A 23,206-nucleotide genomic window follows, 5' to 3' on the forward strand; every position below is an offset into this window, starting at 1 on the left:
CATCTCTGAACTTAACTGTCGAAACTGAACTGAACTGTCGAAACTGAACTTAACTGTCGAAACTGAATTTTGCTGTCGAAACTGAATTTTGCTGTCGAAACTGAACGCACTAGCAAGGTGAGGCTACACGTCGGTCGACTGACTTTTTCATCTCGGGTCAGTCGATTTTGCAGCCGTTGGATACGAAATCAAGGGCCTGCGGTTCATCTTCAACCTCCACCCCCCTGAGCCGCCAGCCACCACCGGCCAAACAGCAGCCCCCCGCCGCCCGCGGCCGGCGGTGCGCCGCCCCGCCCGCCCCGAAAACACTCCCCACCGCCGGTCTGCCGCCGCCCCGGCCATCCCTCTTGGCCCCCCCGTGCCGAGCTTTTTCTCCGGCGATCCCCACGCCACCGCCCCGCCACCGCCGGCGACCACCGCCCCCATCCTGAACCCTAAGATAGATAGTGGGGTACCTCTCCGGCGAGCCCCCCTCCCCGCTGCGGCTGGTTCTTCCTTCACCCCGGCGAGCCCCCCACCCCCTGAAAATCGACTGACCCAAAAGTCGATTCAGTCGACTGAAGTGTAGCTAAATCGGAGCAGCATCGCAAGCAAGAGCAAGAGCAGCAGCGCGAGGAAGAGCAATAGCAAGAGCAGACCAGGCAGGGGACCGAGAGCAAGAGCAGAGCAGCAGCGCGAGCGAGAGCTAAAGCAGCAGCAGCTCCTACTGATGTGGACGTCGCCGCCGAGGGAGCGACGCCGTGGAGGAAGTGGCCGGCGATGCCGCCGTGGATGGAGCCACGCCGTGTGGGCTCGGGACCGAGCGCCGGCAGCACCGTGAGATCGAATCAAGAAGAAAATGCGGTGATTAGTGTACAACCTCTTTGGTGGCGCCGATTAGGCCGCAGCTTCATCCGAGGAAACGGTGATGATGATGCTCTTCCGGTGGTGCAGGTGAAGACGACGGTGTGGGAATGGAGGTGGCGCGAAAGACGAGGGGAACGTTAGGGCAGCTCCTTGGAGGTGGAGGACGGGGTGGCTGAACCGGGGGGACGATGAGATCGACGACGAATCCTCATCCGGTACGGTGGATGAGGGACGTCGAGGTGTTGCTGTGGACGACGTCGTCGGGGAAGAGGCTCCGGCTGGGTGGCGGACGGAGCAGGGTGTGGGGGTTCGTCGCGGGTTTTCGCGGCCTCGGTGTACGAATGGGTGGGCGGATGGGATGGTAGTGGGGAACCATGGCTTAGAGACGCGCTTGTCCGAAATGTGGGGTAAGTTACGAAAGTACCCCCACCGATTTGAGGCGGTTCTTTCGGTTCAGGGGTAGCACGGGCATTTCGCGTGTCGGGATTTCACAGGAGGTGGGAGTTTTCGCGCGCGTTGTAATTTCGGAATAGCAAGGCGCGGGTTGAGATGGAGGGAGTTGTCGGAGCACAACGAGACAAAGATATATCTTAAATATTTCGGGCTAACAAGGCGCGGGTTGAAATTTCCGGACAAACCTAACATGTACTGTACCAAATCAATGCGCACTACAAATGTCATTCAAAACTTTGAATTCATGTTATGTTCAATTAAAATATTTCGCTACGTGTATAATGCATGCAACCTACTACTCAAATGAATGTTTTAGTGCATTCCAAACGTATATACTACCGCTTCAATATGAACTAAATTTGAATTCGTTTCTCTATTTGAATAAGATCTACAGTAATGATTGTTGTGAAGTCAAAGCATTTGAATTCGTTTATCTGTTTTAGTAAGATCTACAATCATCATTATTGTCAAGTTAAACCATCGTTTGTGTATTATCTTCACAGCACACCACATGATTAGTCTCGAGTTACATATGAACTATGTGTACTATATGAACTCGAACTAGATTTTTTGAATCCACTTTATTTTGATTTCAAACCACATTACATTTCTAGCTCTAGCTAGATCTTCATAATCTAAACCATGTCTCATATGTATAATGTGTTTATCACATTATGTATGGTGCCCCGCCCCCTACGCCTACAAGTATTTAGATGTGAGTTGCAAACACCACACATTACCACAAATTCATATAAAATGTGAGAATGTTCGATATATAGTATTGTTTAGATTGTTCGATATTTAGTTGTAAGCTGCAAACGCCACACATTATCACAAATTCAAATAAAATGTGAGATTGTTTGATGTATAGTATGGTTTAGATTGTTCGGCATTTAGCTGTGAGTTGCAAACGCCATGCATTATCACATTATGGTATAACATGTGCACATCACGTGTATCACCGCTATATTCATGCATGCAATGTTTAAAACACTATGATCTCCTATTCAAATATATGAATCCGCTTTCATATCAAATTATGATCTTTGTTAGTCTCTTACACCCACACAATCCTCTAACCTTTGAAGCTACCACTAACTTTCTCTCGTGCATGCACACGCCCTCCTCGCCCTCCCCCTCCCTCGGCATTCTATCCACCGGGCACATTCATTTTTTTCTTTAGGTCGTTCTCCCAGAGTCTCCACAACTCCTTTCCGACACACACCGATCGATAAACCTCTCCAGCGATGCCTGCCTACAACATACACACACCTTCAATCTCCTCCTTTATTTGTCCTTGCCTCGTGTCTCTCATACGGTCAGACACACGTGTAAACTCTCGCCCCTCTTTTCATCGATCTCACAACCGCACACTCCTCCCCCTATCTAGCTAGTAGTTGGGCCTCTCGCACCACCTCCTAGCTCCATTCTCTCTGCCTATCCGTCTCGCTGGGCCTTATTTGCCTCTAACAAATGGACGTACACCGACCTATCTCTCGCTATACATATAGCTAGCTAGGTCCTTATAACTCGTTTTTACCCACACGTCAATCGATCTACCTCATTAGTTGTGTCTCTCCCTTCCTCCGACAAACAACAATTGATCTACCGATTTAGTTAGGTTTGCTTACCAAACACATGGTTCCCCTTCATCATCCATGGATGCGTCCCGACAGATCTATCACGCACATGCACACACAGAAACACATCCCCACTCTTATTGATAACATTGCAGTTCCACCCTCAGTTTGTCTAGTAGGCCTCTCCCACCATCTTCGAGAAGCAACTCCATCACCCATCCAGCACTCTACCCCTCTCCCTCCCTCTCCCTCCCTCTCTCTCTCCTCTCTCTCTGTCCCATCATATTTCCCGTCCTTCAGTTATGTATGGATGTCGACCGATCTCCCTCAAGACATAGCTGGGTCTCTCCTTCTCAACACATATACGAGTCGTTCTACCTCTATAGTTAGGCCTCTGCCTACCCCTCCCCCACCCCCTCCCCCCCCACACACCTATACATCGAGCGCTCTAGTCATGTCTCCCTGCCACACACAAACTTGACATGTGCCCTCTAACGTTCCGGTAGGCCAGTCGCCCTATATCTTTGACTTGCACACACACACACACAATTTCGATGGCTCTCTTCATCGATCTCGCACCCACCCACTTGATCCTCTCTTCGACTCTATCGATAGCTATGACCCCTCCCTCTCTTCTCGTGGATTGCCCGACCCTCTATGTATGATATGGATAGGCCTCCATTTCACACACATTGCATGCAAAATTTTGTTTGAGATGTCATTGACACATATTCCCACAAATAATTCACGAAATCAACCCCCACCCCACCCCCACCCCAAAACAAAAAACACTCACGAACGCGGTTTGTATATCTCACACACACCCACGTAGGTGGGGGATGTGCACGAAGAGAAGAGGTGCATGCACGGCGCACGTACTCCCGTCTCTTTCCCAACCACACCCACGCGGTACACGGTGGAGCTCATTTCTGTATGAAAAAGGCAGCCCACGTGGTAATTTGGCACGTGTACTGGTTGTCCACTTGGTGGAGGGAGGATCGTCTACCACGGGTGAACAAACAAATTGCGACTTGACGTGTTATGTTAAAAAAGAGGCAAACCATGTGGGGCCTACCTTAGAGGCAAGGCTCTATACACATGAGTACTTTTGATGTGTCTCGTCAACTCGCAGAACGAGGAGAAGCTTGCCTAGTACGCCGTCTCCCCCGCCCACGGGTGCGGTGGCTCGCAGGATGAGGTGAAGCTTGCTCCGCCTTACGCCCGCTCCCTCGCCCATGCGCGCGGTGGCTCGCAGGACAAGGAGAAAAATTTACTACTCCCTCCGTTTACTCCTCGTCCCTACTACCTTGGTTATAGAGATTATATCATATTGTTTGGAATATATATGTCCTTTAGTAGATTTCAATATGAACTACTAGTACATACTCCAAACACTGATGTATATAGACGTATTTTAGAGTGTAGATTCACTCATTTTGCTCCGTATGTAGCACTCTCCCTCGCCCACGTGGTGGACGTGTAGCAATTCATTCGGTCTCATATAGCCAGAACGATATATACTGCACTACCATTATTGCTCGACTTCCCGAAGAGGCGAAGAGCCAATCGCAAGGTTAATATTTTGGAGATGCCAAGCGCAAGGTTATAGGAGAACGAGTAATAGGTGCCGCGTCATTTATAAATAAAGTTTTTTTCTTTAGTGGCACGTACGCAATATGATAGGTTCATATGGAGAGAAAAGGAAACCGCTCCACTATATACATACTCAGGACGGGCCAGCCTACACGGTTGCTTGCTGGGGTTGCTCTCTTCACACTCTCTCGCACAAAACGACTGTGGCCACATCTCTAACATCCCGGCGGATCACGTCCGCTTGGGGAAGGGGTGGATGCTTAGTGTAGATGCGGTGGCCGTCGCCGACGGCGAAAACCCACTGTTGGCACGTCCCGATCAGGGGTCCCCGCCGTTCTCTCTCACAAAGCCGGTGAGGTTGCCTTCATCCCTTGCTCACTGCCGCGACGTGGGCAGTTGCGGCCTCCCGCCGCCCTCCTCAAGGTTGTGCTACGTCCCTCAGGTACAACTCCCTTTACAGCCGGCTTGCACCACTGCTCCAGCTGCCCACATCACTCCCTGTGGATATTTCTCTACTTCTTTGCCCCGCACATACCTCTACTGGCTTCTACGTACTGTATTTGTGATGAGTTTATGTCTCATCAACTAGTCCTAGTAATCTTATTCCAATCATGCTTCTTCAATTTCTTTGCCACAGGGATGCTCATCTCGATTTTGGTGAAACTACACAAAATGATCCGATGGTCAAAAGGTTGCAAACTTCATTTATTAGGAAGCTCGAACGTTGCCAGCAAATTGAAGCCTGGTCAGGGTTCACGGTTCAAGGGCTAGGGACTGCATGGATCGTTTTTTTCTTTAGCTGCCTCTGTTCCAAAATAAGTGTCAACTTTAGTAGTAGTACAACTTTGTACTAAAGTTTGCACAAAGTTGAGACACTTATTTTGGAACGGAGGGAGTACATATTTGCTATGATTTGTCAATCATTGAGATGCAATAGCATGCATGTTAGTCTCCTTTGTATTTGATGAAATGTTGCAACGGGCAACCTTGGACGCAAGATACATGTAACAGAAGCTGGAAGCTTCATAGCATTGTACAAATTTATCTCGCCGATAAATTACAGTACGTACTATACTAGTACTTCCTCCGTTCCTAAATATAAGTCTTTGTAGAGATTTCACCATGAACCACATGCGGATGTATATAGATGCATTTTAAGTGTAGATTCATTCATTTTGTTCCGTATGTAGTGGAATCTCTACAAAGACTTATCTACTAGTAATAGCTAGCCCCCACTACTAGGAATTCTGTATCCTCTCCTTGAGCCACATCATCAAAATTGATGTAGCCGTTAGATGAAGTAAATCAGTCCATAATAGCCGTCTGATCTAGACGTTGAGAGGCTCCGCACTAAGCCACATGCAAGCATGCAGAAATACCGTGGCACATGCATGTGAGTGGGTTTTAAATCACATCAACATGTCTGCATGCAAGCATGCACCGGTAGCATGCATGTAAGTGAGCTTTTAAGTCCCATTAACATGTCAAAAAGAAAAATATAATCCCATTATGCAGTAGGAGTTGGCTGATCTTTTTTCCTTACGTGGGATGATCTAAATGATGATGGGAGTTTATTTAGTTTGGCTACCACATTTGTCGTGCGGTTTTAGAGTTTTTTTAGTTCTATGAAATCGATAATTTTGCGCAGAGAGATATACCGCTGTTCCGCGGCAACGCGCGGGGACTCATCTAGTAATATTTAGGAATGGAGGGAGTACTATGTAAAGAGTTAGGTGTCGCACGGTGATAGTGTGAGGTGGGACATGTAATCACTGAGCTTACGTGTTTTCACTGCTCTTGCACGCCTCCGCTGTAAGAATGGAGAAAATTGTAATCTAGTAGTAGTACCTCCTTTCGCCGAAAGCGTGGGACATCCAGCAGTCCTACCACCTTAGTAATAAAGACCAATGAGCCGTCAAATCACATAGACCCAGCAGTAAGTTGGACGGATGAAGCAACCATCACTCTTGCGCCAGTGAGAGGTCGCGTCCGCTCTGCCCGGGCATGAATACGGCACCGATTCTTTGGAGCGGCACTGACCGTTTCGGGCGGGAAGCGCGCGCGGGCGATGGAGGGGCTTTGGGTGGGCCAGGCTGGTCAGGAGCGGGCGTGGCAGCCGTCCGCATGTCCCTACCAGACACGCCCGGAAACGATAGGATGCACCGATTCTCGCGGCTAAAATCGTACACTACACAACATCTCTCTGTAGGAGTAGGTCGATCTGTCGCTCTCTCTAACACACACATGCTGTTAAACACACACACACGCACACGCACGCACGCACCTTGGCCCCGTTGCACCTTCTAACGTGACTTATTACACCTAGACGGAGGGAGTAGTAAGTATACGAGATACGGTGGCACACTGACTTAAGTCGAATACAAGTGCCCAAAATTTGTGTGCATGTTATAATAAGGATTCACTTCAAATAGTACGTGAGCGAACAGAGGGATCAATTGGACAGTGTTCCCGAGCAGTAGCGAGATGTGTGAGGTAAGATACACCGTTGGCGCTTTTAATTTTTCTTATTAATTTGTTTGTTTCACCCTCTAACTGGTGGGACCCAACGTACTACGTGGAGAGAGGTAAGGTGACTAAGGCTGCATTATTTCTGCACCACTGTGGATAGTCTTACCACCAAAGCCACATGACACGATTATGATTGAAATCCCAATGACTCCCACACACACACAAAAAACACGGCATGCTTGTCACACGAATGCAGGAATGTATAAAAGGTTATTTCCCTCTCGTTGAACATAACGGGAGGGTTGTGTAGCTGGTTAGCCTGTTCGCTCATCAAACTTGAGGTCTCGGGTTCGATAACTACACTTGAGCATAATTTGTGCCAGGAGGATTCTTTGACTGGTCAAAATGTTTTCTAGGGTTTGCACGCTTCACACTCTCTCTCCAGTATATATATACACGCTGGAGCCTCAGCGCTTGTAGTTGCTCTCTTCACACTCTCTCGCCCTCTCCCGCTGGAGCCTCAGCGCTTGTAGTTGCTCTCTTCACACTCTCTCGCCCTCTCCAGATCTAAACAAGACTTCGTTGGCCTCTCTCTCCCCTCACTGCTGCTCAAAGAGCCGGCAGGATCCGTCCGCCGGGAAGGGAAGGAGGCTTAACGCTGTCGTCGTCGGCGAGGGACTACCGGCGCAGCTGTTCACTTTCCACCCGGCGGCGGCGCGGGAGGGCCTCCGACCCCTTCTTCTTCGCCGCCGTCCCGTCGCCCACCGAACCACGCCCCAAGAACCTTAAGGTATAATTTACTTACTCCACATGCATTGCTCTAGCTGCATGTATACCATGAATCTAGGACGTGGTTCAAAGAGGAAAGGAGTGGGGGAAAGTAGTGGGAAAAGTTGTATATAGCATGAATGCAGGACGTGGTTCAAAGAGGAAATGAAGGGGGAAAGTTGTATAGCATGAATCTAGGACGTGGTTCAAAGAGGAAAGGAATGGGGGAAAGTAGTGGGGAAAGTTGCATCGCATAAATCTAGGACGTGGTTCAAAGAGGAAAGGAAGGGGCGAAAGTACTAGTTCAAAAAGGAAAGGAAGGGACAAGGCTGTAGAGTTTGAGCAGGACTATATTTGCTACGCTCACATAGGGAAAGGTGTCTAAAGATAACAAAACTGGGACCAACACAAATATGCTCCTTGGTTGTTTGTTCTTTGTTGCAACAGACTGTGCATGACCACAGTACATCGGTAGATGCACATGGTGCTGGTGCGTCCACTGTCCCGTGCAACTCATTAGCTGTTGTTAATCTAAGGCCCTGTTTGGTTAAAAACTCCCTAGTCCCTACCTGCTTGGTTCCAGGGACTAAACATGGACTAGAGGTTATTAAATGACATGCTAAAAGACCATGTTACCCCTAGTAATGAACTAATAGAGACAAGGTGCAATGCGTGGCAGGGGCAACTGTTGGAAAAAGTCCCAAAAAGACTCCCTCGGGGTCTTCTTTCTTTAGTCCCAAATGCCCACTTTTAGTCCCTAAAAGTCCCTCCTGTTTGGTTTAGATGGGACTGACACGGAGTTCTTTTAGTCCCTACACCAAAATGTCCCTGTAAACAAACACCCTCTAATAATGCCGCTGGAAAATTGATGCAATGCCACAGTTAAAAGCAAATTACATGTTTAACGAATTTTATTATTAATATAATCTCTATGTTAATATTAATCAATGCCACCGTTTGAGAAATGCTACTGTCTTGCTTTCTTTCCCATTTAGATAAGGTAGATGCTTCTTTTTGTTCGCTTCTGTGTCATCCACCGTTATTGACCACTAATTGTTTCCTTCGCACCTCTGTGTAAACAGGGTTATCTACTTCACCTCATTGCCATTGTGACCTTTTGTTGCACTGCACAAAACACTTTTGTTTTAAGAGTGTTTTGTGCAGTTCAACCAAAATGTCACACCGACAATGTTGCTTGATTGCTTGATCTTAGTGGAACTGCACAAGAGGAGATCTTACTTCCTATCCGTTAAGGCGAATTTGGTTCAGATCTTCTTCTTGTGAGTTGTTTGAATTCCGCATCATGAGAGGTCAGTACTAGCCTTCTTTCACATGATTCTGCAGTGTGCTTTCATATGTTGTGCTACTTGTACGATAATTGTGCTTGATTTTAGTGAACTGCACAAATGGAGACAAGACTTCCAATCTGTATGTGCACCGTAATATCCCATTGAGGTAAGATAAGGATATTTCACAAGGAGCAGTTGAAGGATTGTTACATTACTCCCCACAAGACCAAACTAACTTCAGCTCAGAAGGACTGACAAATCTCCATTTTTTTGCTGTGATGCGCGAGTACAATGTTGTTCTAGGATTCTTTCTGGTGAGTTCCATTTTTCTAAAAGTGTGCTCTACATGGACCATGTATGTGCCTGTTGAAACTGTCAATTCATAGTACAGTTTGCTTTATACTAATCACTTTTTTGTATTTGTGCAAACAGGGGTGCTCAGCTTGATTTCAATGGTAACTACACAAAATGTTCATGAATACATCGAATCATTCATTTCCACCACAAGAAAGGAGGTGCCGATAAGTTCAAGGCATTGCAACATATAAGGGCGAAATCATACAAGCTATGCGCGAATTTGGTTGATTTTGGTGGAACTGCACAAAAAGAATAGCTGGTTTATTTAGCACGAGGTGCCATGTCAATGTCCGAACTGATGGCAAACCCTGCCCATTCCACAATTGTAGGCATTTGATATTTTGGAATGGGACAACCTTGTCAAAGTTTGCTCATTGATTTTAGCAAGACATGCGTTTGATATTTTCGAATGGGACGCCCTTTGCTGTCAGCAGCGTCGATCAATTTTTTCTTTATTCTTTAGTTGTGAAGTAAATATTGCCTCTGACATGTGAGTAGCTGAGATGCATAATCATCGATTGTTTTGAATGTTCTCTATGAATTGCCAGGCCTGTGTGTTTGATTGCAATGTACAGAAACGCTAAAAAGCTGCTCAAACTCTTTGTACTCCTTCTGTTCCTTTTTACTTCGCACATTGTGAAAGTGCATACTTTTTTGTATAAGATTGGTCAAAGTAGAGATACTTTGACTGCAGACAAAACTTGTATGCCGACTAGAAAGGACCAGAGGGAGTACATGTGAAACTGCTGCAAACGAGGTGATCACCCTGGGAATAATGGTAGTACGTATTGTTTTGCATGTTCATCCAATGCCAGTGATACAGGAATTCAAACTAATCGAAATAAATTCATTCATACACGATCGGATTTCATATAAACATGATGGATTTCTTACATTTCATACATTCTTCAACTAAAAAGGGGTGCGCTGGAGGTATAATTAATTAACCGAAGCTACCCACCTGTGTCCCGCTGAGCCGAACAGAAGCTTCAGTGACTTAACTGCAGGTGCAGTTGCGTAACTGACATGTGGCCTATTGGGCCCACGTGCCAGTCAGCCAACTGCACCAGCAGTTAAGTAGAAGCAGCGTTCTTCTCCAGCGCAGCTCTCCGACTCCACGTCGCCGCCAAGAAGCTAATCGGCCGTCAATGGTCAACCCGCCTAGCTTGGCTTCAACCGGAGGGTAGCAGCGGTGGCCTTACTTGGACCCGAGCGGCGGCGACCTACCGTGTTCTACTCTTCCTTGTTTTCTGTGTGGCGCGGCCTCGTTGGCAGCGGGGCGGGGCCTCGGCGGAGCCGGCGATGTCCTCTGTCTCGTTGCCAGCGGGCGGCGCCTCAGCGGAGCGGTGGAAATCCTCCCCCACGTTGCCGGCAGGGTGGGGCCTCGGCTGAGCCGGCGATGTCCTCTGCCTCGTTGTTGGCGGGGCGGGGCCTCGGCGGAGCCAGCGGTGTCCTCTGCCTCGTTGTTGGCGCCGCGGGGCCTCGGCGAAGCAGGGCCTCGTCGGAGCTGGCATTGTCCTCTGCCTCGTCCTCGGTCTCGCCAAACAGTGCCTCGCCCGCTTCATCGCCCTCTTTGCTAGCCTCTTTGTAGGCGGCCGCAGCCTTCGCCACCCGCATGCGGTACCGCCAGCGCTCGAGGCAGCCCTTGCGGGCGGAGCGGTACGAGTCGAGCAGCGCCTACTGCTCCGCCTGCTCCGCGGCGATCTGCTCCTCCGCCTGCAGGTGCTCCTGGAGGAGATGGTGGTTGTAGGCGGCGTCGGCCTGCGCCTCCCGGAACTGCTCCTCACGCATCTGCCTCACCCTGTCCATATATTGGGCACGGGCCTCGCCGATGGTCATGGTTCAATGCACCGGCGAGGATGGCGCGGAGGAGGGGGTTGGCGCCGGATCGTCGACTACCATGTTCTCCATTGGGACGTCGTCGTCCTCCGGCTGCCTGCCGGCCAGCCGGTCGGCAGCAATGGCTGCCATCTCCTTGTGGTCCGTCGTCCGCCCGTCCCGAAGAGCGCTGGAGCGCGAGGAAGCCATGGTGGGCAGTAGTGGTGTGGACAGGAGAAAGGGAACGGATGCGGATGACTGCGGCTATGGCCGGCGCAGCAGTTTATATAGCAATGGTGGGCGGGCGGAGGGACGGACGTGTGGCGCTGGAGTAGCCGCCTCGGCAACCGCGTATCATCAATGTGGGCGGCAGATGGACGGACGGACGACACTTGTGTCGTTTGAAGGCGGAGCAATCGCCTGCACCGGGAAGCGGGGCGGGCGGCGCTGACTGTTTCGGGCGGAAAGCGCGCGCGGGCAAGGAGATGACTTTACTTGGAGAGGATGACAATGGGGACCCACCAGGTCCATAGCCTCACGTACGCAAGTGCCTCCTTATTATATATATATAACTATAATTTATTTTGCTTCCTCCTGGTTCCTTGACATCACGGTCCCACACCATTGTCAACCTATGTAGTAGTCAATAAACGAGAGAATTGCACAAGAAGCGGCCGACAGCTGGGACCAAGCAGCTCGAGCAGTATTTGTGTTTTTGAGGTGTGAGCACTGCAGAGTTTTTCGATGTTTAGCCCAGATATTAATTTTTCTCCTCTGAACAACAACGAAAACATCGCTGCGGGTATTAACTGGGCGGGCTATGGCCCGTCTAGCCCAGGCCAGATATCCAGCCCAGATATTAATTTTTTTAAGCTGAAAATGGCTAGCCCAGCTATACTTTTTTTTAGGAATACCCAGGCAAGGTCAAGTTGTTATTCTCCACCCCGCTGGGCTGCAAATCTTTCCTAGGAGGGATGCATTAGGCTTAACAAGAAAATGGGCTTTAAGAAATAATAAATGGGATGTAATTATAAAAACTGGGCAGTACCTATAAAAAAATGCACCAAACACGTGATTACTTTATAAAATATTATTTTTTGATATTGAAAATTTTAATTTCATTAATTGTTGCGAGCGCAATGTTTCATTGGATTTTTACGTAATATAAATTTATACTGAAATTGTATTTAATCTGACTAGAAATTTCGGGATAAAAATATTTCGGATCCCATGAAAATGTGGGAAATGTTATTGAATTCTGTTTTAAACGGTTGGTTGAAATGGGATGTACTTTAACAAACTGTAAATGGGCTGTAGTAAATTCCATTAGAATTCAAAAATGGGCTACACATTCTTACAAATCTCAAATGGGCTATAAGTTCTCTGCCACACACTTCTGGCCTTACTAAGTTGACGCGTCCCCTGAAAAAACAGAGTTGACGCGTATGCAAGGCTTTGTCAACTTATAGTCAACACACGGTTCTAGCAGCAGTGGCCGTTGGGTGTCCATCCAACGGATGCCGTGCTTCTTCTTCAATCTCGGATATTCTAGCTTCACCCACCCAAAATATGATTCCTCCCCTGACATCTGGGGCGCACCGTTTCGGAAGCTGACCTGTGGGCCTACTAAGCTGATCTGCATGCATTCAAAAAAAAAGTTGACGTACCAAGGGCTTTGTCAACTTAGTCAATATAAACGATTCTAGCTGCAGTGACCGTACGATGTCCATCCAACGGCCGTCGTGCTTCTTCAACCTCTGGTCTTCTTGCTCCAGCCACCCAAAGCAGCGCCGGTCGTGCCGCCTGCTCCTGCCTCCCGTGGCCGGCTGTGCTGCCGCGAAGGCCTCACCGCCCCCTACTACTCCCACCGCTGGCCAGGCCATCCCTCCACTCACCCACACCCCATGTTATTCTGCGGCGACGGCAGCCTCACACCGCAGCCAAACCAGTGAACGCTCGTACTCCTCTCCGCGTGGGCATCCACTGCCGCGTCTTGCCCGGCTCCGCGTCGTCCCCTTCCTAGGCCTCGCCGTCATCCACCGCCGTGGTGCTCTCGGCGCGGCGTGGTCATTGTGGTCAACGACCGACTTCCATCGGAAGAGTACTGTACGTGGAGAGGCTGACAGCTGGGTCCACGGCAGCCGCAAGGAAGTGCCTCCTTATTACGCGGGAAATAATTATTCCTCCACCTGACAGCGGGGACCCACCGGACGGGCCACCAGTATTTTGCGAAAAAAAAAGTTTCCCCCTGACTGCTGGGACCCACCGGACGGGCCACCGTATTTCGCGAAAAAAATGTTCCCCCCGCTGTTAGCTCAGACCCACCGGAAGTGCCTCCTTATTACGCACAAAAAAATGAATACTCCCCCGGCTAGCTGGGACCCACCTTGGTGGGAGGCTGACTTGTGGGCCTACTAAGTTGACGGGGACGAAGGGCTTTGTCAACTTAGTCAATATGAACGATTCTAGCTCCAGTGACCGTACTATGTCCATCCAACGGCCGTAGTGCTTCTTCAACCTCTGGTCTTCTTGCTCCAGCCGCCCAAAGCAGCGCCGGTCGTGCCGCATGCTCCTGCCTCCCGTGGCCGGCTGTGCTGCCGCAGAGGCCTCACCGCCCCCTACTATTCCCACCACTAGCCAGGCCCTGCGACGACGGCAGCCTCACACCGCAGCCAAACCAGTGAACCCTCGTACTCCTCTCCGCGCGGGCTTCCACTGCCGCGTCTTCCCCGGCTCCGCGTGGTCCCCTTCCTAGGCCTCGCCATCGTCCACCGCCGTGGTGCTCTCCGCGCGGCGTGGTCAACATGGTCAAGGAACGACTTCCATCGGAAGAGTACTGTACGTGGAGTGGCTGAGAGCTGGGTCCACGGCCACAGCCCAGTTTTTTTGTGATTTGCCAAGTAAGTCGCTTTCTCAGGCCTGTTGGGCTGTAAATCTTTCAAGACGAGGAGAGCTTTCGTTCGGCTGGCCGAGAAAATGGCCCACCAGTAATGAGAAATGGGCTGTACATTTTTAAAACACATCAAACCAACAATTAGTTTCAAATATCTTTTTTTTCATTTCAAGATTTTAAATTACATTAATTTTTATGCGTGGAGAATTTGTTGGATTTTATATTGATATACATTTATTTTTAAAATCAGTTTGAATGTGAGTCGAAATTTTGGGATTAAAAACAGTTCGGACCGCACCGAAATATGCAAAATTTCGTATAATTTTTTAACCGTGGCCACAATATGGGTTGTAATGCTAACAAAAAGAATATGGGCTCCAAAAAACCTTAAGAATTAGCAAATGGGCTGTAAATTATTAGAAATAATGGAAGATGGGATGTATGCTGTTTTCCATAGATTTGTGGCTTTCCTAAAAAAAGGTTGACGCACAAGCACTGACTGTTGGATGTCCATCCAACGGCCGTCGTGCTTCTTCAATCTCTACTCTTCCTACTCCAGCCGCTCAAACAAGCGCCGGCGGGATTGCCTGCTCCCTCCTCCCCGCGGCCGGCTGTGCTGCCGCGCAGGCCTCACTGCCGCACCGTACTCCCATCGCTGGCCTAGCCATCCCTCTACTCACCCACACCTACTGTTATTCTCCGGCGACGGCATACGAACCAGTAAACCCTCGTACAGTCGTACTCCCCTCTGCTCGGGAAACAACTGCCGAGTCTTCCCTGCCTCCGTGTCGTCCCCTTTCTAGGCCTCGCCGTCGTCCACCGCCGTGGTGCTCTCGGCGCGGCGTGGTCAATGTGGTCAACGACCGACTTCCATCGGAAGAATACTGTGCGTGGAGACGCTGACAGCTGGGTCCACGGCCGCAGCAAGGAAGTGCCTCCTTATTACGCGGAAAATAATTATTCCTCCACCTGACAGCGGGGACCCACCGGACGGGCCACCGTATTTCGTGAAAAAAACGTTTCCCCCCTGACTGCTGGGACCCACCAGCTACACCTTCGCACGCAAGGAAGTGCGTCCGGGCAAAAACAAAACAAAACGATTCGCCCCCCTGACTGCTGGGACCCACCAGCTACATCTTCGCACGCAAGGAAGTGCCTGACAGTCGGGACCCACCTGGTCGAAGCGTACGTAGCGTTGACATTCTGGTCGCGAACGTGTATGTACATATATACTGGTGGATGTAGAGGCGCGCACGTAGCATGTACATGTACGTACAGCGGCCAGGGTGCAAGAAAGAAAATACGGCCACGTATGTGTACATACGGGCGGGGTCTCGAACGCCTACTCGCGCATACGTACGGCAAGGGCTCGTTGACATGGCTGGGTCGGAACGGAGAAACATCGTCGTCGTCGTGTTCATGGGGAGGCAACGGAATGCGTCGTGTTCATGGGGAGGCAACAGAATGCGTCGTGGTCATCGGGAGGCAACATAACGCGTGGGAGCCAACCGGCTGGGTCGGAACGGAAAGTAGAGGGAGTTGCTGATATTGGTAACTCGAAACAAAAGCTACGGAATAAACGGAGACTAGCTAAGGGCAAGGTGATGATATGTGTTGGAAGTGTTCCCAAGGATGATATGATCACCATCGCACGCTCCCTCTACTTTCAGGATTAGTGTTGAACCCAGATAAATGCTGTTTGCATTGGTGTCTGCGTTGAGCATGAACATGATTAGATCATGTTTATTGCAATACGGTTATTCATTTAAGTCAGAGAATAATGGTTATTCTGTTTACATGAATAATACCTTCTATGGCCATGCACCCGATGTGAATGGTTTACTGAATCTCGGTCGTAGTGATACACATGTTCATAACATTGATGCCAAAAGATGTAGAGTTGATAATGATAGTACCACTTTCTTGTGGCACTGCCGCTTAGGTCATATTGGTGTAAAGCGCATGAAGAACCTCCATGCTAATGGACTTTTGGAGTCACTTGATTTTGAATCACCTGACACATGCGAACCATGCCTCATAGGCAAGATGACTAAAACCCCGTTTTCTGGAACAATGGAACGGGCAAGTGACTTGTTGGAAATCACACATGCTGATGTGTGCGGTCCGATGTGTGTTGATGCACGCAGTGGATATCGTTATTTTCTCACCTTCACCGATGAATTGAGTAGATATGGGTACATTTACTTAATGAAGCATAAGTCTGAAACGTTTGAAAAGTTCAAGCAATTTCAGAGTGAAGTTGAGAATCATCATAACAAGAAGATCAAGTTCCTACGATCTGATCAAGGGGAGAGTATCTGAGTTATGAGTTTGGCAATCACTAAAGACAAGGTGGAATCGTTTCACAGTTGACGCCACCTGGAACACCATAGCGTAATGGTGTGTCCGAACATCGTAATCGCACCCTATTGGATATGGTGCGATCTATGATGTCTCTTACCGATCTACCGCTATCATTTTGGGGTTATGCATTAGAGACTATTACATTCACTTCAAATAGGGCACCGTCTAAGTCCGTGGAGATGACACCGTATGAACTATGGTTTGGCAAGAAACCTAAGTTGTTGTTTCTTATGGTTTGGGGCTACGATGCTTATGTCGATAGGCTCCGGCCAGAAAAGCTCGAACCCAAAGCGGAAAATTGTGTCTTCACAGAATACCCAAACAAGATGATTGGGTATACCTTCTATCTTAGATCTGAGGGCAAAGTGTTTGTCGCTAGGAACAGGTCCTTTCTCGAGAAAGAGTTTCTCTCGAAAGAATTGAGTGGGAGGAAGATAGAACTTGATGAGATTGTTGAACCTTTACTTCAACTAGAGAGTAGCGCAACACAGAAAGATGTTTCTATGGCACGTACCTCAGTTGAAGAGAAAGCTAATGATGATGATCATGAAGCTTTAGATCAAGTTACTATCGAATCTCGTAGGTCGACAAGGGTGAGTACAATTTCTGAGTAGTAACCCCGTCTTAAAGGTCATGTTGTTGGACAACAGTGAACCTACGAGCTATGGAGAAGCGATGGTGGGCCCGGACTCCAAATGGCTAGGAGCCATGAAATCCGAGAAAGGATCCATGTATGAGAACAAATTATGGACTTTGGCGGACTTGCCCGATGATCGGCAAGCCATTGAGAATAAATGGATCTTTAAGAAGAAGATAGACGCTGATGGTAATGTCACCATTTATGAAGCTCGACTTGTCTCAAAGAAGTTTCTGACAAGTTCAAGGAGTTGACTGTGATGAGACTTTCTCAATCATAGCGATGCTAAAGTCTGTTAGAGTTATGTTAGCAGTTGCTGCATTTTTCATTTATGAAATCTGGCAAATGGATGTCAAAACAAAGTTTCCTTGACGGTTTCCGTGAGGAAAGGCTGTATATGATACAACCAGAAGGTTTTGTCAATCCTAAGGATGCTAAAAGGTATGCAAACTCCAGTGATCCTTCTATGGACTGGAGCAAGCATCTCGGAGTTGGAACATACGCTTTGATGAGGTGATCAAATCTTTTGGGTTTATACAAAGTTTGCAAGAAACTTGTATTTATAAGAAAGTGAGTGAGAGAACTACAACATTTTTTATAAGTATATTTGGATGACATATTGTTGATCGGAAATGATGTAGAATTTCTGGAAAGCATAAAGGGTTGTTTGAATGAAGTTTTTCAAAGGGAGACCTGGGTAAAACTGCTTACATATTGGGTATCAAGATCTATAGAGATGATCAAGACGCCCGATAAGACTTTCACAGAGCACATACCTTGACGTGATTTTGAAGGAGTTCAAAATGGATCAGTCAAAGAAGGAGTTCTTGCCTGAGTTGTAAGGTGTGAAGTTAAGACTTAAAGCTCGACCACGACAGAAGAAAGAGAAAGGACGAAAGTCGTCCCCTATGCCTTAGCCATAGGCTCTATTCGATATGCCATGCTGTGTACTGCACCTGATATGTGCCTTGCCACGAGTTTGGCACGGGGGTACAAAAGTGATCCAGGAATGGATCATTAGACAGCGGTCAAAATTGTCCTTAGAGGAATAAGGAAATGTTTCTCGATTTTGGAGGTGATAAAGAGTTCGGCGTAAAGGGTTACGTTGATGCAAGCTTTAACACCTATCCGGATGACTCTGAGTAGCAAACCGGATACGTATAGTGGAGCCACCATTTGGGATAGCTCCAAGTGAAGCGTGGAAGCAGCATCTACGATATAAACATAGACATTTGTGAAGTACATGCGTATCTGAATGTTGCAGACCCATTGACTAAAACCTCTCTCACAAGCATAACATGATCAAACCCTAGAACTCATTGAGTCTTAATCACATGGTGATGTGAACTAGATTATTGACTCTAGTAAACTCTTTGGGTGTTAGTCACATGGCGATGTGAACTATGGGTGTTCGATTCATCACAATGTAACTAGATTATTGACTCTAGTGCAAGTGGGAGACTGTTGGAAATATGCCCTAGAGGCAATAATAAAATGGTTATTATTATATTTCCTTGTTCATGATAATTGTCTATTGTTCATGCTATAACTGTATTAACCAGAAACCGTAATACATGTGTGAATACATAGACCACAAAATGTCCCTAGTGAGCCTCTAGTTGACTAGCTCGTTGATCAATAGATGGTTGTGGTTTCCTGACCATGGACATTAGATGTCATTGATAACAGGATCACATCATTAGGAGAATGATGTGATGGACAAGACCCAATCCTAAGCATAGCACAAGATCGTGTAGTTCGTTCGCTAGAGCTTTTCTAATGTCAAGTATCATTTCCTTAGACCATGAGATTGTGCAACTCCTGGATACCGTTGGAATGCTTTGGGTGTATCAAACGTCACAACATAACTTGGTGACTATAAAGGTGCACTACAGGTATCTCCGAAAGTGTCTGTTGGGTTGGCACAAATCGAGACTGGGATTTGTCACTCCGTATGACGGAAAGGTATCTCTGGGCCCACTCAGTAATGCATCATCATAATGAGCTCAGTGTGACTAAGGAGTTAGTCACCGGATCATGCGTTACGGAACGAGTAAAGAGACTTGCCGGTAATGAGATTGAACAAGGTATAGGGATACCAACGATCAAATCTTGGGCAAGTAACATACCGATAGACAAAGGGAATTGTATACGGGATTGATTGAATCCCCGACATCGTGGTTCATCCGATGAGATCATCGTGGAACGTGTGGGAGCCAATATGGGTATCCAGATCCCGCTATTGGTTATTGGCCGGAGAGATGTCTCGGTCATGTCTGCATGGTTCCCGAACCTGTAGGGTCTACACACTTAAGGTTCGGTGATGCTAGAGTTGTTATGGGAAATTGTATGTGGTTACCAAAGGTAGTTCGGAGTCCCGGATGAGATCCCGGACGTCATGAGGAGTTACGAAATGGTCCAGAGGTGAAGATTGGTATATTGGACGAAGGGTATTGGAGTACGGAAGTGTCCCGGGGGTACCAGGCTATGGCCAGCATGACCGAAAGGTGTTTCGGGGGCCCCGGCAAGTGTTGCAGGGCCTCATGGGCCAAGGGGAGGGGCGCAAACCAGCTCACTAAGGGGCTGTGTGCCCCCACACCCTTTCCCACGTTGCTTTGGGAGGTGGGGCGCCTCCACCTGACTTGGGAGGCAAGCCTCCACCTGGCTTGGCTTGGGGGGGCAAGTCTCCCTAGGGTTTTCCAAGGGAGATCCAATCCGCCCTGGCCGTCGCCCCCTAGGGAAAACCCTAGGGCGCCTCCCCCTCTCCCCTTCCCCCTATATATAGTGAGGGGGTGGGAGGGCAGCCGTGACCCCTTCCCCTGGCGCAACCCTCTCCTCCTCCAACTCCTCCTCCTCCTCCGTAGTGCTTAGCGAAGCTCTGCCGGAGAACCACGAGCTCCATCGCCACCACGCCATCGTGCTACTGGAGTTCTCCCTCAACTTCTCCTCTCCCCTTTCTGGATCAAGAAGGAGGAGACGTCCCCGGGCTGTACGTGTGTTGAACGCGGAGGCGCCATCCGTTCGGCGCTAGATCGGATCTTCCGCGATTTGAATCGCCGCGAGTACGACTCCATCAACCGCGTTCTTGTAATGCTCCCGCTTAGAGATCTTCAAGGGTATGAAGATGCACTCCCTCTCTCTCGTTGCTAGTATCTCCTAGATTGATCTTGGTGACACTTAGGTAAATTTTGAATTATTACTACATTCCCCAACACAGCATTACCGCTCATAGAGAGGTTCTAAAGCTCTACTACCGCTCAAACGGATTGGGTAATGCTACCTCTTGAGAACTGCGTTGGTTTTCCCTTGAAGAGGAAAGGGTGATGCAGCAAAGTAGCGTAAGTATTTCCCCCATTTTTTGAGAACCAAGGTATCAATCCAGTAGGAGGCCACGCACGAGTCCCTCGCACCTACACAAACAAATAAATCCTCGCAACCAACGCAATAAAGGGGTTGTCAATCCCTTCACGATCACTTACGAGAGTGAGATCTGATAGATATGATAAGATAATATTTTTGGTATTTTTATGATAAAGATGCAAAGTAAAGAAAGCAAAATAAAGACGGCAAAAGAAATAACTTATTGTCGGGAGATTAATATGATGGAAAATAGACCCGGGGGCCATAGGTTTCACTAGTGGCTTCTCTCAAGAGCATAAGTATTACGGTGGGTGAACAAATTACTGTTGAGCAATTGACAGAACTGAGCATAGTTATGAGAATATCTAGGTATGATCATGTATATAGGCATCGCGTCCGAGACAAGTAGACCGACTCCTGCCTGCATCTACTACTATTACTCCACACATCGACCACTATCCAGCATGCATCTAGAGTATTAAGTTCGTAAGAACAGAGTAACCCTTTAAGCAAGATGACATGATGTAGAGGGATAAACTCATGCAATATGATATAAACCCCATCTTGTTATCCTCGATGGCAACAATACAATACGTGCCTTGCTGCCCCTACTGTCATTGGGAAAGGACACCGCAAGATTGAACCCAAAGCTAAGCACTTCTCCCATTGCAAGAAAGACCAATCTAGTAGGCCAAAGCAAATTGATAATTCGTAGAGACTTGCAAAGATAACCAATCATACATAAAAGAATTCAGAGAAGATTCAAATATTGTTCATAGATAAACTTGATCATAAACCCACAATTCATCGGTCTCAACAAACACACCGCAAAAGAAGATTACATCGAATAGATCTCCACAAGAGAGGGGGGGAACATTGTATTGAGATCCAAAAAGAGAGAAGAAGCCATCTAGCTAATAACTATGGACCCGAAGGTCTGAGGTAAACTACTCAACATCACCGGAGAGGCTATGGTGTTGATGTAGAAGCCCTCCGCGATCGATGCCCCCTCCGGCGGAGCGCCGGAAAATGAAGGAAATATGCCCTAGAGGCAATAATAAATTTATTATTTATTTCCTTATTTCATGATAAATGTTTATTATTCATGCTAGAATTGTATTAACCGGAAACTTGATACATGTGTGAATACATAGACAAAACAATGTGTCACTTGTATGCCTCTACTTGACTAGCTCGTTAATTAGAGATGGCTATGTTTCCTAGCCATGGACAAAGAGTTGTCATTTGATTGAACGGGATCACATCATTAGGAGAATGATGTGATTGACATGACCCATTCCGTTAGCTTAGCACTTGATCGTTTAGTATTCTGCTATTGCTTTCTTCATGACTTATACATGTTCCTATGACTATGAGATTATGCAACTCCCGTTTACCGGAGGAACACTTTGTGTGCTACCAAACGTCACAACATAACTGGGTGATTATAAAGGTGCTCTACATGTGTTTCCGAAGGTACTTGTTGGGTTGGCGTATTTCGAGATTAGGATTTGTCACTCCGATTGTCGGAGATGTATCTCTGGGCCCACTCGGTAATGCACATCACTATAAGCCTTGGAAGCATTGCAACTAATGAGTTAGTTGCGGGATGATGTATTACGGAACGAGTAAAGAGACTTGCCGGTAACGAGATTGAACTAGGTATTGAGATACCGACGATCGAATCTCAGGCAAGTAACATAACGATGACAAAGGGAACAATGTATGTTGTTATGCGGTTTGACCGATAAAGATCTACGTAGAATATGTGGGAGCCAATATGAGCATCCAGGTTCCGCTATTGGTTATTGACCGGAGACGTGTCTCGGTCATCTCGAACCCGTAGGGTCCGCACGCTTAAAGTTCGATGACGGTTATATTATGAGTTTATGTGATTTGATGTACCGAAGGTAGTTTGGAGTCCCGGATGAGATCGGGGACATGACGAGGAGTCTCGAAATGGTCAAGACATAAAGATCGATATATTGGACGACTATATTCGGACATCGGAAAGGTTCCGAGTGGTTCGGGTATTTTTCGGAGTAGCGGGGAGTTACGGGAATACGGGGGAAGAAGTATATGGGCCTTATTGGGCTTTAGGGAGAGGGAGAGGCAGGCCGCGCGCCCCCCCATTGACTAGTCCGAATTGGACTAGGGGGAGGGGCGGCGCCCCCTCCTTCCTTCTCTTCCCTCTTCCCTTTCCTTGACTCCTACTCCTACTACTTGGAAGGGGGGGGGGAGGAATCCTATTCCCGGTGGGAGTAGGACTCCTCCAGGGCGCGCCATAGGGGCCGGCCTCTCCCCTCCTCCACTCCTTTATATACGTGGCCAGGGGGCACCCCATAGACACAACAATTGATCTCTTGGTCTCTTAGCCGTGTGCGGTGCCCCCTCCACCATAATCGACCTCGATAATATCATAGCGGTGCTTAGGCGAAGCCCTGCGTCGGTAGAACATCATCATCGTCACCACGCCGTCGTGCTGATGGAACTCTCCCTCAAAGCTCGGCTGGATCGGAGTTCAAGGGACGTCATCGAGCTGAACGTGTGCTGAACTCGGAGGTGCCGTGCGTTCGGTACTTGATCGGTCAGATCGTGAAGACGTACGACTACATCAACCGCGTTGTGCTAACGCTTCCGCTTTCGGTCTACTAGGGTAGGTGGACAACACTCTCCCCTCTCGTTGCTGCGCATCACCATGATCTTGCGTGTGCGTAGGAATTTTTTTGAAATTACTACGTTCCCAGCAGTGGCATCCGAGCCAAGTTTTATGCGTAGA

The sequence above is a fragment of the Aegilops tauschii genome, chromosome 3 (genome assembly GCF_002575655.3).
Source record: "Aegilops tauschii subsp. strangulata cultivar AL8/78 chromosome 3, Aet v6.0, whole genome shotgun sequence".
Classification (NCBI taxonomy): Eukaryota; Viridiplantae; Streptophyta; class Magnoliopsida; order Poales; family Poaceae; genus Aegilops; species Aegilops tauschii.